This window comes from Heloderma suspectum, chromosome 4, assembly GCF_057233095.1.
Source record: "Heloderma suspectum isolate Gila_16-S chromosome 4, 16-S_ref, whole genome shotgun sequence".
Taxonomy (NCBI): Eukaryota; Metazoa; Chordata; class Lepidosauria; order Squamata; family Helodermatidae; genus Heloderma; species Heloderma suspectum.
In genome coordinates this window covers 263,174,341-263,190,856 of record NC_139461.1, presented here as the reverse complement: position 1 = coordinate 263,190,856, position 16,516 = coordinate 263,174,341, and the positions used below count along the sequence as shown (strand labels likewise).

The following is a 16,516-nucleotide window of genomic DNA, read 5'->3' as shown; positions in this document are numbered from 1 at the left end:
GTTTTAGCAGAAGGAAATTTAAAAGTTATAAATCAAACTTAGCCTGCTGTACACTGAGCTGACTACAAACATAGACACATGGTCCACAGCGATGAGAGTTCAAGTTTATCAAAAGCTTCACAGCACTGTCCATGGCAAGTCTTTGACAATTTAAAATTTTAGTTCATGTGCAGAGTGTCTCTAAAAAGCCCAGATGATGATGAAGGCAAACAGTGAAGGCTCTGGGCAATGAAGATGCGATGTTTCCAGCAAAGGCTCTCTACTTTTGTATGAGTTTAAAAAGGGAAAGTGTGGCCCTACACCCCTTTTGACAGACAAGGGCCTTTAACTTTTTAGCAAGGCCTCTGTCTAAACAGAGCGGCACAGCTCAGCTCTCTAGCCGTGACACTTTAACCTGGGCAACTCCTCTGTAAATTTTATTTTACTTCTGTCAGGTTCTCTCACAGACATTTTAAAAACTTACTCTTTTTTTTTTTTCTTCTAACCTGGTACACGAAAGCACTGAAACACTGAGTGCCGAAACTCAGGACGCTGGGGGGTGATGGGCATCGCTTTATACTTGCATTTTTCAGGCAGCCATTAATCTTCGGGAAGGCGGTGGGGTGATTTGCAGGACTTCAAAGGCAAGCTTCTCAGTTTGTTTGTATTTGTAAATCCCAAGCTCAAAACAGGACACGATGAGGTACAGGGCCACCAAATTCTTGCTTTGGCACGGGCAACAAATAACTCGGGTCAGCTTTCTTCGCTGGGGTCTCAAACAGGAAAACAGTCTTAAAGTTGTAACATCACTGACAGCGTCAGCCAGCCAGCTACACAGATCTCATTGTTTTTTTAAGACAGTTGCTCCAGTGTCTTCTTTTCTTCTCAATCAGGTTGGGTCTCCCAGCTTACACAGTTTATTGCAGCTTTCAGGAGCATGGCAGTAGCGTGATTTTGGCTTGGCCAGGAACATGCTGTCTGGTTTCTCGGTCTCTTCAGCACACACACTTAGGCAGTGTAACACTGGACACTCAAATCAGTGAGATTTCTTCATTGCAGGGAATCCCACGGCAAAAGCTTAATGGTTACGCTCTTCAGAAATCATATAGCCGATGGTCAGTAGCTACAGGCTCTATGCAATTCTAACACAGTTCAAAGCTAAACACGGTTACCTTGACAGAGATCTTCAACATGGTCTTTCCGCTTCATTCTGCTTTGGGACAGTCTTATGGCACACTTTTCACTCGAAGAGGGGTCTAGCCTGTGCTCTGGGGGCTGATTCTTCACCTTTATTTTCTATTTTGCCTTCATCTTCTGGGTCTTCATTTTCAGTTTCCATTTCTTAGGGATTTTATCTCAATTAGGCGAGGTGATGATGTTGCACAACTCAGAACGTTGTGGGCAATTTTCCTGCCCCCCCTCTCTCGGCGCGCTAGGCTAACAGCTACTTCTTTGGCCTTACACTCTCACGCTCCCACGCTTTGTTAAAAGCCAGACTGTCCTGCAACATTTTTCTAATTAACAGCCTCAGATCTTGTTTTTTTTCCTCTCAGCTCGACCTTGAGCTTTTTGCTGTTTTCTCTCTTTATTCTGAATCTTTTTAAAAAAACCTTTTTCCTTCTTTGTTTGACATACATCTCAAGGGGGTGCAAGGTTTGCTTCCCCCACCACCCATAGCCTCCCTCCTAAATTGAAGACAGACACAATTAGGGAATGGGAATTGGTCAGTGAGTAAGGGGTCTCACTGGCCGACACAAGAGGATTTTTCACACCACGCACTTTGCTACTGGCCTGGGCACCCGGACGGTCAACGGTATGCGTCAGAAACCGCAGTAGCCACTCACACAATCATCAATCTCTCCACTACATCCATATGTCCCTGCCACCCACTTTTCCCACTTTTTACCAGAGCGGAAAACGGCTTCCCCAGCTTCCTCAGCTTCCTACTGAGTACTGGCGTGCTAGGTACTGGCGCCCACTCGGGGGTGTGATCAGGCCCCCCTTCTACCCGCAAGGAGTAGGTTCTTTTGTATACGTATACCACCAACACTGACCTTCTTCATAAGGCGGGGCCCTCTTTTTTTCTGCCCAGTGGCCTTTCTCCCTAAAGGCGGGGCCCTCTTTTTCCCATATACTTGCCTTTCTCCTGAAGGCTTCCAATGTGGGTTTCAACTCAATTGCAGCTGCGATACAGGCAGGGCTCAAGTTCCTTCCTCCGTTTCCCAAGGTTCTCTTGCTGCTCACTACCGTTTGGGCGATCCCGGTGCAGGCTTTCTCCCATTCACTCGACAAAAAGGTCGGTGGCGCCAAGAAAGGGAGGCATGCGCCGAGCTCGTCCTCCCGGTGCGGCGATCAAGAGCAGGCAACTGCCACCTGTCTGGCTCAGAGCCTGCCACATCCGAGTCACGGCACCATTTATGTTGCAGAACCCAGAGTCAGAGAGACCACGGAGTGAAGGAAAAAGAGATTCTTTATTTAACGCGCGGGCTTAAGGCTGGAATCGTTTCCAAAGAGCCAGAAGCCCCGATTTACATTAGCACATTGGTTTTATAGACATTGTGACACATATGAAACGGCTCCTCCTCCCCCTCCCGCATGGGGTTGCAATCCTCAACATTTTTTCTCTTAGCACTATTGTTTATAATACAAGAACTGGGTTATAGGGTAGCCATGATAAGGAGAGAACAGAAGAGAACAGCAGAGAACAAGATATACAATTGTATGACCTTTGACAAGATAAGGAATTGCTGTGTCTCGTCAGCTTACAACAATATATTCAAGGGAGAAAGAGCTCAGCAAGAACATGAAGCATGAGACTGCATGAGGCTACTTAGTCTGACCCCCGATATGGCTGCTACAGGACCTTTGACGAATGGCAACTCTAGTTGCCAAATTAGGGCTGAACTTAACCCAGCTGTCTCCAATCAGCGACAGTGTTAGAGGAGGATGGGGGAATACTGTATATATTGGAGAAAAGCTGCGTTTGTTTCATTGCAAGGGAGAGAGAGAGAGAGGGAGACAGACAGACAGACAGACAGACAGACAGACAGAAAGAAAGAAAAAGAAAGAAAGAAAGAAAGAAAGAGAGAGCGCTGTTAGAGGTAGTGGTTACTGGAGAGAGCTGTCAGAAAGAACTGGTTAGTTAGTTGGCTAGATCTGTGGTGTGTGTATGTGTCGTGTTCTTTGGCTCCCCCCCTCCACCGCCCTTCTGAATTATTCAGCCATTCTTATTAGTTTTCTCTTTCTTTCTTTCTTTCTTTCTCTCTCTCTCTCTCTCTCTCTCTCTCTCTCTCTTTCTTCTTTAAAAAAACAAGAAAAATTTAAAAAGTAGTTTAGTTTCATTGCCTTGCCTTATTCTTTGGCTCCCCCCACCCCCACCCCCCACTGCCATTCTCAGTTCAACTCTTTCTTCGTAGTTTTCCAGCTAGATCATACATACATACATACATACATTTCCTTTCCTTGTTCTTGGCTCTCACCCCCCACCCTTCTCAATTCCTGTATCCTTCCCTTCCCATTTTTGAACTCTACACCTTTTCCCTGAAAAAAATAAAATCCCAGTCATATGCATCTCCTCCTACAGATCTGCACCAACTCCTGATTTGTTTGTTTGAGAAAATTGAAAATTTAGCAAGCATCTTGATACTGAAAGAGACACCTTCAATTTCCATAGTGAAACACAATGTGGCTAATAGATTTAAGATCCTTTACTTTGAAGTATATCTTTGTACAGCAAATATTTACATCACAGATAGTTATTTTATATATGCTTAAATCCATGTATTTTATTATGAGTAGTATTTTAATGTTGTTTTTGCCTCCCTGTTCAAATATTTTAACCGTATGAAACCATCTTAAAACGATTTGCTTCACATTTGTCAATTCTCTCTCTCTCTGTATATGTATGTGTGTGTATGTATGTATGTGTGTGTGTGTGTGTGTATATATATATATATATGAGGATTTAATTTTAATTTTCAGTAACATGTTAACACATGAACACTTGAGACATCATAAGGAGTGATGCTATGAATCATGAAAACTGTCTTGAAGCAATACCTTATGTAATGAAATTGAACTGATTTTCTTTATGTATTTGCAGCACAATCCTATATTTGAGTTACACCCACTAGATGAGAAAAAGATCAGTACAAGATCAGTTCCTTGCACCAATACAGCTGAAGTATGCCAGCATTGTGGATTGTGCCATTAGTGATATACTGCTGGTATAAGGGGCAAAAAAGGGCAGAATTGGTGTGGCATGAGAGAAGCAAAGCTCAGTCAGAATCCTTTGTTGCTCTGCTCAGAGGCTAACCCCACCCAGGGCTGGCATCAAGGGTAGGCATGGTTGGGCACCTGATGAGGGTCCACACCCCAGGGGCCCACTGACAAGAGCACCAGGAGCTGCTCCTCCTCTTCACCATTGCATCCTGTTTATTCACCTGCCTCTCACTCTGGCCTAGACAATGGTGGAGATGAGAAGGAGCAGTAGATGCCACTGCCTACTTGCTCACTGGCTCTCTGCTTGTCAAGCAAGCACGTTGTAGCAATTATGAGAAAGAGTGTGAGGAGCATTAGCAGCTGGTGAGAATAGGGGAGAGAAGGTAGACTCACTGAGAAAGGAGGTCCATTGAAGGTGTCTTGGCCAAGGGCCCTCCAAAACTTTGAGCCGGCACTGACCCAGCCCTAAAGTTATTCCTGCAAAAGAGATGGTTTAAGATTTCAACTCTCACTGAAATCAAACAACTGTTTTTCTCCTCATCTATTCCCATTTTGTCCCTGCTCCAGCCACAATAGAGGATGGAAGTCCAAGTAGCTCTGCAGCCAATCATGGATGGTACTCCTCAGTGATATATGTAAGCCCCAGCCTGAAGGCATGTAGTATGGCCTTGTGAAGGTTTGAGGCCTACAGAGGCAATGGGGAAAAGGGTCAGGCTTAGAGGCCTGGAGTTTTTGTTGGGAGGAGGTAATCCTGAGAGCAGGAATTTCATTTCCCCAGTTAAGTTTCAGTTTCATTTCCCTGGTTAAGTTTCATTTCTTTAGGTTTGAAACAGTCAGTTTTGAGGGAGGAGGGTATATAAAGACAGCGAGAGAGCCAGTAAGAGCAGAGTCAGGGAGACCAGAGCCTGAAGAGGAAGCAGGAAGAAGCAGCCTGGAGAAGTCTAAGTACAGCTAGGGTAAAGGAACTTGCGTTTTGCAACTTTTATTTTCTCTTAATGCCTTTTAGTTGTGATTTGCTTGCTTGAATTTACCAATAAACTGTTATGGTTAAACCCCATGTCTAGAGTGTCAGTCACCCCACGCCTACAGCCTAAATCCCATGTTACCATAAAGGGGAAGGTAAAAGAAGAAAGGTGGGACTCTTAAGGAGGCAAGAGATCCTTAAGAAGTTGCTCAGGGGATCCAGGTCGTAAGGGGAACCCTGACAGGCCTACATTGCTTTGTCCTCATGTCCAGAGAACTTAAGAGCATACAGTTGGGAACTCTGGTGATGGGAACATTGATGAAAGGACACTTTGCCCCCAGAAGGAGCATTGGAACCAAGAGCTGGGGCTAATGACAAACTAGGAAGGACAAGCTGCTAACTAACACTTATCATCCTTGAATTGTTGCAAGTACTCTGGCTCAGGGCTCCAGATACAAAGGCTCAAATGGAATCTCCATGCCAGCCTCTTGTTCACTGAATTATAGCAGAGGTCCCCAACCTTTTTAGACCCGTGAGTGCATTTGGGAATTTGAGATACTGCTGTGGGTACCACCACAAAATGCCTAATCAGCGGATCACCAGTTTGGCATCCATCTTTCATGTCTATGGATCTTAGGCTGTATCTTATTCATTAAAAATGTTTGTTTTGTGTCTACTGGATACTGCAATGCCTCTTTAATAAGGGTTTGCCTAATTCAGTTTATTGCTGGCAGTGCAATACAGCTAATACTTCTTTTAGAGATATGTTTTGGCAATGTCCAGTAGATACTTCTTTTTGTGGAGAGGTTATTACATAGAATTTTTTTTGTACTGGAACAGTTTTTAATATTCACTGATGTACATGCTCTTTTAAATTGTTTTTCTGCTTCGTGGAAATTAATAAATGGTCAGCATAAATGGATTCTTTGTACCCTTCTGACAGCTAAATCACTAATATTACAAAAAACTCACCTCCTATAATGCAATGGATTGAGGACCTTACAACACTTTCAACATTTGAAAGGGTAGCATATAGATGCCCCCTTCAAATGGATACTTATTTGGATATTTGGTCCACTTTTGTTGCATCCCATGTATGACTGCTAGAATGTTGTATGCATTTCATACAAATCCATGTATGTATTTTTAAAAATGGGAAAAACATTTTCAAGTGCCCGCGGGTACCACATTGGGGACCCATTTGTGGGCACTACTGGAAGGGCCTGGGAGTGGTATGGTGCCCATGGGTGCAGAGTTGGGAACCACTGGATTATAGGGTTAGTTTGTCATTATAACCATAACGTCTGTACCTCCATTGCTGCCTAGCTCTGGCTGTTTGTACTGGAAGGACTGCAACCCTCATCTAAATGGAATGCTGGGGTTTATGGCTGCATGGGTCTCTTGCTGCCCTCTTCCCCACTGTGCCATGGTACTTGTACAATGGAAAGCATCTCATAGGGTATTACAATTGACTGGTGTCTTCTATGGATGGGTAATATGGGGTGTCATCTAGGTGCAACATGGTGATTGATGGATGGTGAATAGGTTGCCGTGGATGCTGTTAGAGTGTCTGCCAATGTTGCTGCACTATATCTTCTTTCTATTGGCATTGTTTTACTTTATACTTCACTGGTGGTGGTGGTGCATAGGTGTTATTTAATTTTGTTTCTGCTCTAGCACTGGTACATTTATTTTATTATATATTTGTTACATTTTTTTGTCCCACCTTTTCCTCTAAAGAGCACAAGGTGGCTTACATGATCCTCCTCCTCTCCATTTTATCCTCACAACAACCCTGTGAGGTAGGTTAGGCTGAGAGTCAGTGACTGGCCCAAAGTCACCCAGTGAGCTTCATGGCCAAGTGGGGACTTGAACCTGGGTCTCCCAAGTCCCGGTCCAACACTCTAATCACTATACTACACTAGCTGATATATTCTTACTCTTATCCATTCTCCATTTCTTTTGCTCAGGCTCCCTGTCTATGGAATACCAAGCCCTACATGCGCTGTCTGCCTGCTGCTGCTATCTAGGGGGAGTACATCTCTGATCTGCCTTTGTTTTTCTTCTCAGAACATAGAGAGAAACTAATAATACAAATTCAACAAAGGTTTGCTTTCTGCCAACCAAAACAACACTGCAAAATACATAAGGGGAAAAATGCACTGTTTTTATGGCTAGCTTGCCCTGCCTCTCTGAGAACAAAACTTCCCTGCTTTACACATTGAGAACATACATCAGTTTGTCATTTTCAAGGCTGGGAAAGCTAAAATGAAAATTATTATTATGTTACAGGCCCCTCCCTGAAAGACACACCGATTACTACAGTGTTGTTCACCTTCCAGTCTATATATCCATGCATGTGCATATACACTTTCATGCACGCTGGAGTGCCTGCATCACATCCCTAGCCTTTCCAGCTTGAGTGCTTTATGTATGGGGAAGATTTTCCCACCCGCTCCCTTGCATAAAAATTGTCCCACACTATACAGCCCCCAACTTCAACTATGCCCACTCTTCCCATGATTACTCAGCATTTAAGGTGGCTTGAATGATGATTGTTGTTGTTGTTCAGTCGTTAAGTCATGTCCGACTCTTCATGACCCCATGGACCATAGCACGCCAGGCCTTCCTGTCCTCCACCCTCTCCCGGAGTGTGCTCAAGTTCATATTTGTTGCATCAGTGATGCTATCTAGCCATCTCATCCTCTGCCGTCCCCTTCTCCTTTTGCCTTCAATCTTTCCCAGCATCAGGGTCTTTTCCAGGGAGCTTTCTCCTTGCATAGGTGGCCAAAATATTTGAGCTTCAGCTTCAGTATCTGTCCTTCCAATGAGCACTCAGGGTTGATTTCCTTTAGGATGATGGTCTGATTGAATGATGATACAAAAGTATTGATAAGTTCTTTGTTTTTGCTTCTCATTCCACACAGCACACTTCCCTGAGGATATCCAAACAACACAGACATTTGGACTGTGGATGGGGGAAAAATTCATTCAATTCAAATTTTAATGTGAACTTAGCTAATTTTGTACTTTCAAATCAACATGTGAACCAAAACTCACTATCCTTCGAAATTTGCACATTTCCAAATTTTTGCAATGGAATTCTGCAATCAAACAATGCATAGAAAAATGTTTATATTAGGAGAAAGTGCACCCAAAAATGCACATATTAGTGAAAATAGCATTAAAAATCCAATCTATTAGAAAAATTGCTTGCAAAAATGTGTATATCAGGCAACACTGCACATCAAACTGCATGTCTTAGGAGAAATGTACACGAAGGCATATGGATTTTTATGCAAGCATTTTTTCTTTTATTTTTTAATCTCAAAGTTCCAGGTGAATTGAATTTAAGACTGGAAATATTAGAAACAGAGAGAAACCAACATGGACAGATTTGTCCATCCCTAATTTGGATATGTCAGAAATCAGATTGCAGCTCCCACACTAATCAAGATGGGATGTTGCAACTAGGGATGTCATGGGAGTCCGGGAAGGCGATGGAGTCTGGCAGACTTCCCCCCACTCAGCCTCCCAGACGCCAGTCTGCAGACTGCCACACTGAGCAGCTGTTTTGTGTAAAAATGGCAACTCTGCCTTTTTCGTAAATCCCGATTTATGCAAATGGCGGCTATAAAGTGGCTATTTATGCAGGATTATAAATTTATTTATTTATTTTATTACATTTCTATATTGCCCAATAGCCAAAGCTCTCTGAGCAGTTTGCAAAGATTAAAAACATTTAAAAATATAATATACAGATTTTAAAAGCCAATTCCATTAAAAACACACGAACAGACAATATACACAAGAATATCTATCTAAACAACTTTAAACAAACAACCTCAAAGCAAACAACCATAACCATAAACCATTCCAGGATCAATTAAAACTTATCATATACTGCAAAATGCCTGGGAGAAGAGAAAGGTCTTAACTTGAAAAGTGAACAATGTTGGTGCCAGGTGGGCCTCGTCGGGCAGATCATTCCATAATTTGGGGGCCACCACCGAGAAGGCCCTCTCCCTTGTCGCCATCTTCTGAGCTTCCCTCGGAATAGGCAGCCAGAGAAGGGCCTTAGACGTTGAGCGTAGTGTACAGGTAGGTTCATGTCGGGAGAGGCGCTTCATCAGCTATTGTGGTCCCAAGCTGTGTAAGGCTTTATAGATTAAAACCAGCACCTTGAATCAGATTCAGAAACATACAGGCAGCCAGTGCAAGCAGGCCAGAGTCAGTCTTATATGTTTGGACCTTCTGGTCCCCGTTATCAATCTGGCTGCATTTTGCATGAGCTGCAGCTTCTGAACCATCTTCAAAGGCAGCCCCACATAGAGTGCATTGCAGTAATCTAACCTGGAGATTACCTGAGCATAGACAACTGAAGCCAGGTTATCCCTGTCAAGATAGGGGCGCAGCTGGGCCACCAACCAAAGTTGGTAGAAGGCACTCCGTGCCACTGAGGCCACTTGAGCCTCAAGTGACAAAGATGACTCAAGGAGAACCCCCAAGCTATGAACCTGCTCCTTCAGGGGGAGTGCAACCCCATTCAGAACAGGTTGAGCACCCTCCATCTGCTCAGCAGAACTACCCACCAACAGCATCTCAGTCTTGTCTGGATTGAGTTTCAGTTTATTAGCCCTCATCCAGTCCATTGTCTCAGTCAGGCACCAATTTAGCACATCCACAGCCTCAACTGAAGAAGATGAATAGGAGAAATAGAGCTGTGTGTCATCAACATGCTGATGACAACACACTCTAAAACTCCGGATGACCGCACTCAATGGTTTCATGTAGATGTTAAATAGCATGGAGAACAAAACTGACCCCTGTAAAACCCCATACTGGAGAATCCACAGGGCTGAGCAATATTCCCCAAGCACCACCTTCTGAAGCCGATCATCCAAGTAGGAGCGAAACCACTGCAATGCAGTGCCTTCCACTACCAGCTCAGACAATCATCCCAGAAGGATACCATGGTCAATGGTATCGGAAGCCACCAAGAGATCAAGGAGAATCTACAAGGTCACACTCCCCCATCTCTCTCCCAACATAGGTCATCATACAGGGCGACCAAGGCTCTTTTCATGCCAAAACCTGGCCTGAACCCCGACTGAAATGGATCTAGATAATTGGTCTTATACAAGAGTGTCTGGAGCTGGTTGGCAACCACCTGCTCAAGAACCTTGCCCAGGAAAGGAACATTTGCCACTGGCCAAAAATTACTATTAAGATTTTCTGGGTCTAGGGAGGGTTTCTTCAGGAGTGGTCTCACTACCGCCTCTGAGGCATTCTGGGACCACTCCCTCCTGCAAGGAGGCATTAATCACCTCCCTGGCCCAGCCAGCTGTTCCTTCCCTGCCAGTTTTTATAAGCCAAGAGGGGCAAGAATCTAGTATGGAAGTGGTCACACAAACCTGTCCAAGCAACTTGTCAACATCCTCGAGCTGCACCAACTGAAACGCATCCAGGAGAACAGGACAAGACTGCGCTCTGGATACCTCACCAGATTCACCTGCTATAACACTGGAGTCTAAGTCCCGGTGGATGCAAGAAATCTTATCATAGAAGTGCCTAGCAAATGCATTACAGCGGGCCTCAGAGGGGTCTACAGTGTCCTTAGGGCCAGCCTGTATTAGCCCCCAGATGTAATTATAGGCATAAATGGGCCATTGGCACAAGATTATAGGTGTAAATTGCCCATGCTACATTCAACCAAGGGCAGGAGGGAGGTGCTGGCCAAATAGCAAGGGTGGTAGGCTTCCAGAGTCCCTGAAGCACCACCCTCAGTTTCAATGTGGGTACGCTGTGTATGCCTGCCCACTAACCCCAACATGCCTGAATTCTTCTGCAGGGCCCCCAAAACTGATCCTTTGACCTGATTGCATGGGCGTGCACATCAACTGAGTATCCATGGTACCAGGAATTTCGACAAACATCTAAGCATTTTACTTGGGGATACGACTCCATCAAATCTCTTTGGTGGGATGGGTACCCTCTTCAGCATCATTCAGCTGCTACTAATTTGTATATTTTAGTCACATATTATTTATATGCCATTTTCATACAGTGGTCTCAGGCTCGGCGCACACTGAGACAGGCAAGCACTGGAGTCTGTGGACTGGCATTCAGGGGGACAAGCTGGCAATTTCTCACCAGGCTTCAAGCCCCAACCGGGCACCCACGCCATCCCTACTCCTATGACTGTTCCTCATAGGACTTGGTTTCTAGTTCCCTCACCATCTTCGTCACTCTCCTCTGGATGCGCTTCAGTTTGTCCATGTATTTCTTAAAGTGTATTTCTTAAAGTGAGGTGCCCAGAACTGGACACAGTGCTCTAAATGTGACCTGACTAATACAGAATAGAGTGGAACTATTACTTCCTGTGACTTGGACTCTATGTTTTTCTGTTAATGCAGCCTAAGATTTGCTTTTTGAGCAGCTGAATCGCACTGCTGGCTCATATTCAGCTTGTGATCCACTAAGACACCTAGGCCCTTTTCACATGTACGGCTGCCAAGCCAGGTCTCCTACATCCTATACTCATGCCTTTTATTTTATTTTATTTTATTTTATTTTATTTTGTACCCAACTGTAAGACTTTACATTTATCTCTGTTGAATTTTGTCTTGCTAGTTTCAGCTTGGTGTTCCAGCGTGCCAAGATCCTTTTTCATTTTGATTCTATCTGCTATGATGTTGGCCACCCCTCCTCGCTTTGTGTGAGCTGCAAATTTGATAAGCATCCCCTCTACACCTTTACTCAGATCATTTATAAAAATGTTGAACAACACAGGGTCTAGGACAGAGCTGTGCAATACTCCACTCAAGACCTCTCTCCACATTGGCGCAAAGCCATAATGAGCACTTGTTGAGTACAGTTGCTCAACCAGCTGTTGATCCAACTAATAATACTAGCAGCATCCAACTCTCTTCTTGCCATCTTGTCAACAAGTATATCATAGGAAAACCTATCAAATGCTTTGCTGAAGTCAAGTTATACTATGTCCACTGTGTTCCCGTGATCTACCAGACTAGTAGCTCTATTTAAAAAATAGACAAGTTTAGCCTGGCATGACCTACTCCTAACAAACCAGATACAGTTCAGAATCATCTTCTGCCATTGATTAAGGATTCTGGAAATGTGTGACCCACTTCTAGGGGCCTACATCTGGAAATTGTAGTACTGATATTCTAGGCCTATACTGCCCCTCAGTTGCAGATATTATCCCCATTACTATGGGATGGTTTTCCTCTTCAGTGAGAACTCAGTTTCTCTGCTACTGTGAAAGTGCCAGCATGTCTTGTTGTGTCTTGCAAAGTGATGTAATCCTGCAGAATGATGAGCATCTGTAGTCATGGGACATACTCCATGCTGGAATTCCTACAGTTGGACTACTTCATATGTTCCCCTGGGAATCCAAGATCTTGCTCATTCATTTCCTTTATTCCATTGGAATAAAGGTGCTCAGGTCTGTTATTTACCTGGTTTATGTAGATTTATTAGGAATCTCCTCACTTCCTTGCCTTCAGCACTGTGTTCTTGAATTAAAGGCAGCTTGTCCTCTGCTGCCATAATTAAGCAATGCAGCCCTGCTGGGAAATCGCTGTGACATTAGGTATTATTAGATAAGTCACATGAAATTAGCTCCCTAGGCATCGCCACATCTGTGCTAGCCTGTTATATTCTGCCCCATGTTCTGAGCTCTGCAGTCTATAAATTAGACCTCACTATTTGCATTGTTCTCTGTGCCATGCGTTCAATGTCAGCGAAAGCCACTGGCTGCCATACCAAGAAACATAAGAGAAGAACATTAGTAAGATATAGGAGTGCACGCTATGATATGCCATGTAGCTCCACAGTGTCTGTTTACCCACCCAATTTGTCATGAGTTTGCAGGGCCGGCCCTACCGTTAAGCAGAGCAAGATGAACACCTCAGGCAGCAGTGGCTGCCTCCTGGCTGTCCCATCACCAGTTCTGAAGTAAAATTCAGCGGCCAGGCCAGTCACCTTCTTATGTGGATTGGGGAGGGGGCACCATCTTGTCCTTCACCTCAGGCAGCAAAATGTCTTGGAGAGTTTGCTAGGAGTTAAGGGGAAGAAAATGGTACAGCAAAATGTGCTACCTCTTTGCAGGTTGGATGCACATCAGCTTTGTGGCCCGTGCCATTCTCACCAAATCACAGTTTAGTTTTACACTGACTTCACACCTAGACATGGGATTCAAGCACTAACTGAAATAATTGCCAGCTACAAAGGGTCTGCAGTGGCATCACCATGGGATCCTTCTGTCCCATGCCATGCCATGCACCTTTATGGTGAAGATTGCCCAGGTAAAGACATTTTTATTTTACCGGAAAGGAATTGATGGTTGTGGTTGTTTCACAATTTTCGTGTATGTGTTATTATTTTCTTGATATTTTAATGAAGGGTTATATTTCAAATAAATAAGTAAATAATAAATCCCTGTTTTCCAACATATAAATGGTATTGTGTGACCCCTCATCCCACATCCTACCATATCAGAACAGCAGGAAGCATAGTTACAGACATGAGGGTTCATAGTGTAAAACCGTGTAACTAGATCAGTATAACACAGGAATGGAGAACATGTGGCTGTCCCGATTTTGGGATTGCAGTGCTGACCAGGGCTGAGGGGAGACACAGCCCAGCAACAGCTAGAGCACCATATGTTCCCCACCACTGGTAAAATGGAAGCAGGGAAGAGGAGGAAATGATAAAGGGAAAGCGAGAACTGAACTGAACCACAGAACTGAAGATAGCTGTGAAGTGAAAGCAAGTACAAAAAAAGGAAAAATAGTAGGTTTTGCAGTCCTTGTTGTTTGGTCTTGCTTTTGGCTTAGAATGGACAATATTTGGGCCCAAGCTTATTTATCCCAAACCTGTGCAGCTTTGAAGATTCAATGGAATGATTTATCTAATTTTCCAGTAACGTGTAAATTGAGAAAATGTATACTCCTTTCTCCAAGTTCATGGAAGACAACAAGCCACTATGCATTGCTACTTAGAGAAAGATCAATGTTTTTTTAAAAAAATGGGGACGGATTGTACCATTTGGCTTCCCAAATTTGGGGATAGCACAATAATCCCACCCACATTTTGTTGTTGTTGTTGTTGTTGTTGTTGTTGTTGTTCAGTCGTGTCCGACTCTTTGTGACCCCATGGACCACAACACGCCAGGCCTTCCTGTCCTCCACTCTCTCCTGGAGCATGCTCAAGTCCATATTCATTGCATCAGTGATGCTATCTAGCCATCTCATCCTCTGCCATCCCCTTCTCCTTTTGCCTTCAGTCTTTCCCAGCATCAGGGTCTTTTCCAGAGAGTTTTCTCTTCACATTAGGTGGCCAAAATATTGGAGCTTCAGCTTCAGTATCTGTCCTTCCAATGAGCACTCAGGGTTGATTTCCTTTAGGATTGACTGATGTGACCTCCTTGCAGTCCAAGGGACTCGTAAGAGTCTTCTCCAGCACCACAGTTCATTTTGTACTCAGCGCTTATTCCAAACTAGAACCTTGGAATGGCTTGAACTTGGGCAAACTAGTATTTCAATAAATCACTTTATAGCAGGAAACCACAGTCCTCTCAAGTACTCTACATATCAGCCTTAAAGTACAACTAGTAGCTTGTGGTAGTAAGATACAACTAGTAGAATCTTGCTCTTAGATTACCACCCTATTCAAGTTATTGAGGTTCACATTCCTCTTTAAGCAGATACCACAAGGAATGTCCTCTCTGAGGACATTGCACCATGCCTGGAACATATCCTCTTTCTTGGAACTCACACCCCTTTCCCAGGAACTAAAGAACAAGGACACCATGAGAAGGATGGTGTTTTTCAGTCCTTTGGGCTAACCTGCAATTAAGAGCAGCTTTCCTTTCTCTATAACAAGGTGTAAGCCAAAGCCAGAGGCACTGAAAAGAAGCTTCCGATATGGGCATATATTTTAAGGTGTCAAACAGAAATACCAGCTAGAACCTTTGGTTGATAGTGGGCATCTGAAAATGATAGGCACTCACAGTAGGAGGCAATGAAACAAACTCTCCACCATTATCACCACCACCACCTCCACCACACAGGTAGATGCGGGCATAGAATGAATTGCTGACTTTTAAAATTATACTCATGTAATAAAAACAATATTATATTAAACAAATATAATATCAATAGTAGTCTCACAAACATTTTGTAATACTTAAAGCACTTCCTAAGTGAAACAACTTTGGTAATACAACTTCTCTTTCCCCTCCCCTTCCTTTACTTGGTGTTCTATTAATTACCAACTTTAGGTGTCATACGAAATGCAAATCTTTGAGCCTGGAACAAGTAAGCCTTGGGACCATACCTTAATTCCATCCTTCCTCACTACCCTGCTGTCTCCGGGTAGAAAGTAGCATAGGACCCAATGAAGTGCTAGGCTAATTTTTACCCTGATCTCCTTAAATCTGGTATCCGCACTGTCCTCAGTCCAAGAAGAAATAGCAGGTTCATGGAGATCCTTGGTACAGATGAACCTCGTATTGTACTGGGTCAATCACAGGGAGGGCAATCACAGGATATGTTAGAATTAGAGAAGGTGCTAAAAAGAGATTTCTAAAATAATCCAGCAGGCTTAAGTAGTTGAGGCTTCTTAGCTTAGAAAAGAGGCAAGCCAATTATGGAGTGTGTGTAAGGAAAAATGAGTCTCTCTCCAATATAACATCTCAGAGATATCCACTAAAATAGGTAAGCAGGGAATGTACATTTATTGAACCAAATGGGTCTAGTTGTTGCTGTTGCTGTTGTTATCATCACCATCATCATCATTTTACTATGTTTTGTTGCTGCAGAGGTCTTCTGCTCCTCCCTTTTTTTTACTATAGTTTGCTGCTGTGAAACCTCCCATTTTGTGCCAATGGAGGCTTACCTTGAAATACGTCTTCGTCTTCGTCTTCTTCTTCTTCTTCTCATCATCATCATCATCTTTGGAGAGGCAGTTTTTCTCAGGAGAGTGGCAGGGAAATAGTTACACTTCCCCTCTCCACCCCCTCCCCCAGTCCTTTGGCTGCTGTTTAATTCATGCAGTTCATGTCACATAGAGCTTGGCCCTTAGTATTGTAAGCAGCATCTTGACTCTCAGACCAGGCAAGTCAGGGTCCACCTGCATGTACAGAAGACACATATTCATTGGAAGTGATCCCCAGTTTTGAATCCTGCAGAATCAAGGAAGAGGGCTGGGTGAGCTGGATCCTCCAATCAGGCATGGCCATGTGGGACTAGTCACTAGAAACACATCTAGGGGCAGAGTTTGGACACAAGGGACATAGCTGGTCCAACACATATACAGAGGAGCACC

The 16,516-nt window shown here is 43.8% G+C and overlaps 1 protein-coding gene across 3 annotated transcripts in view; it reads right to left on the bottom strand.

Annotated features, from left to right (window-relative positions):
* The window catches only part of PKP1 (plakophilin 1), a 91,236-nt gene extending 88,719 nt beyond the window's left edge, over positions 1-2,517 (bottom strand). Inside the window, exon 1 of one of the 3 annotated variants that reach the window (XM_084853606.1) lies at positions 2,119-2,517. The gene's annotated coding sequence lies outside the window, so the exon portion shown is untranslated. Of the gene's footprint in view, positions 1-463; positions 1,406-1,885; positions 2,013-2,118 lie in introns of those variants that run through there. The other 2 variants (XM_084853605.1, XM_084853604.1) reach the window with 2 other exon arrangements.
* Positions 2,518-16,516: the final 13,999 nt, after the last annotated feature.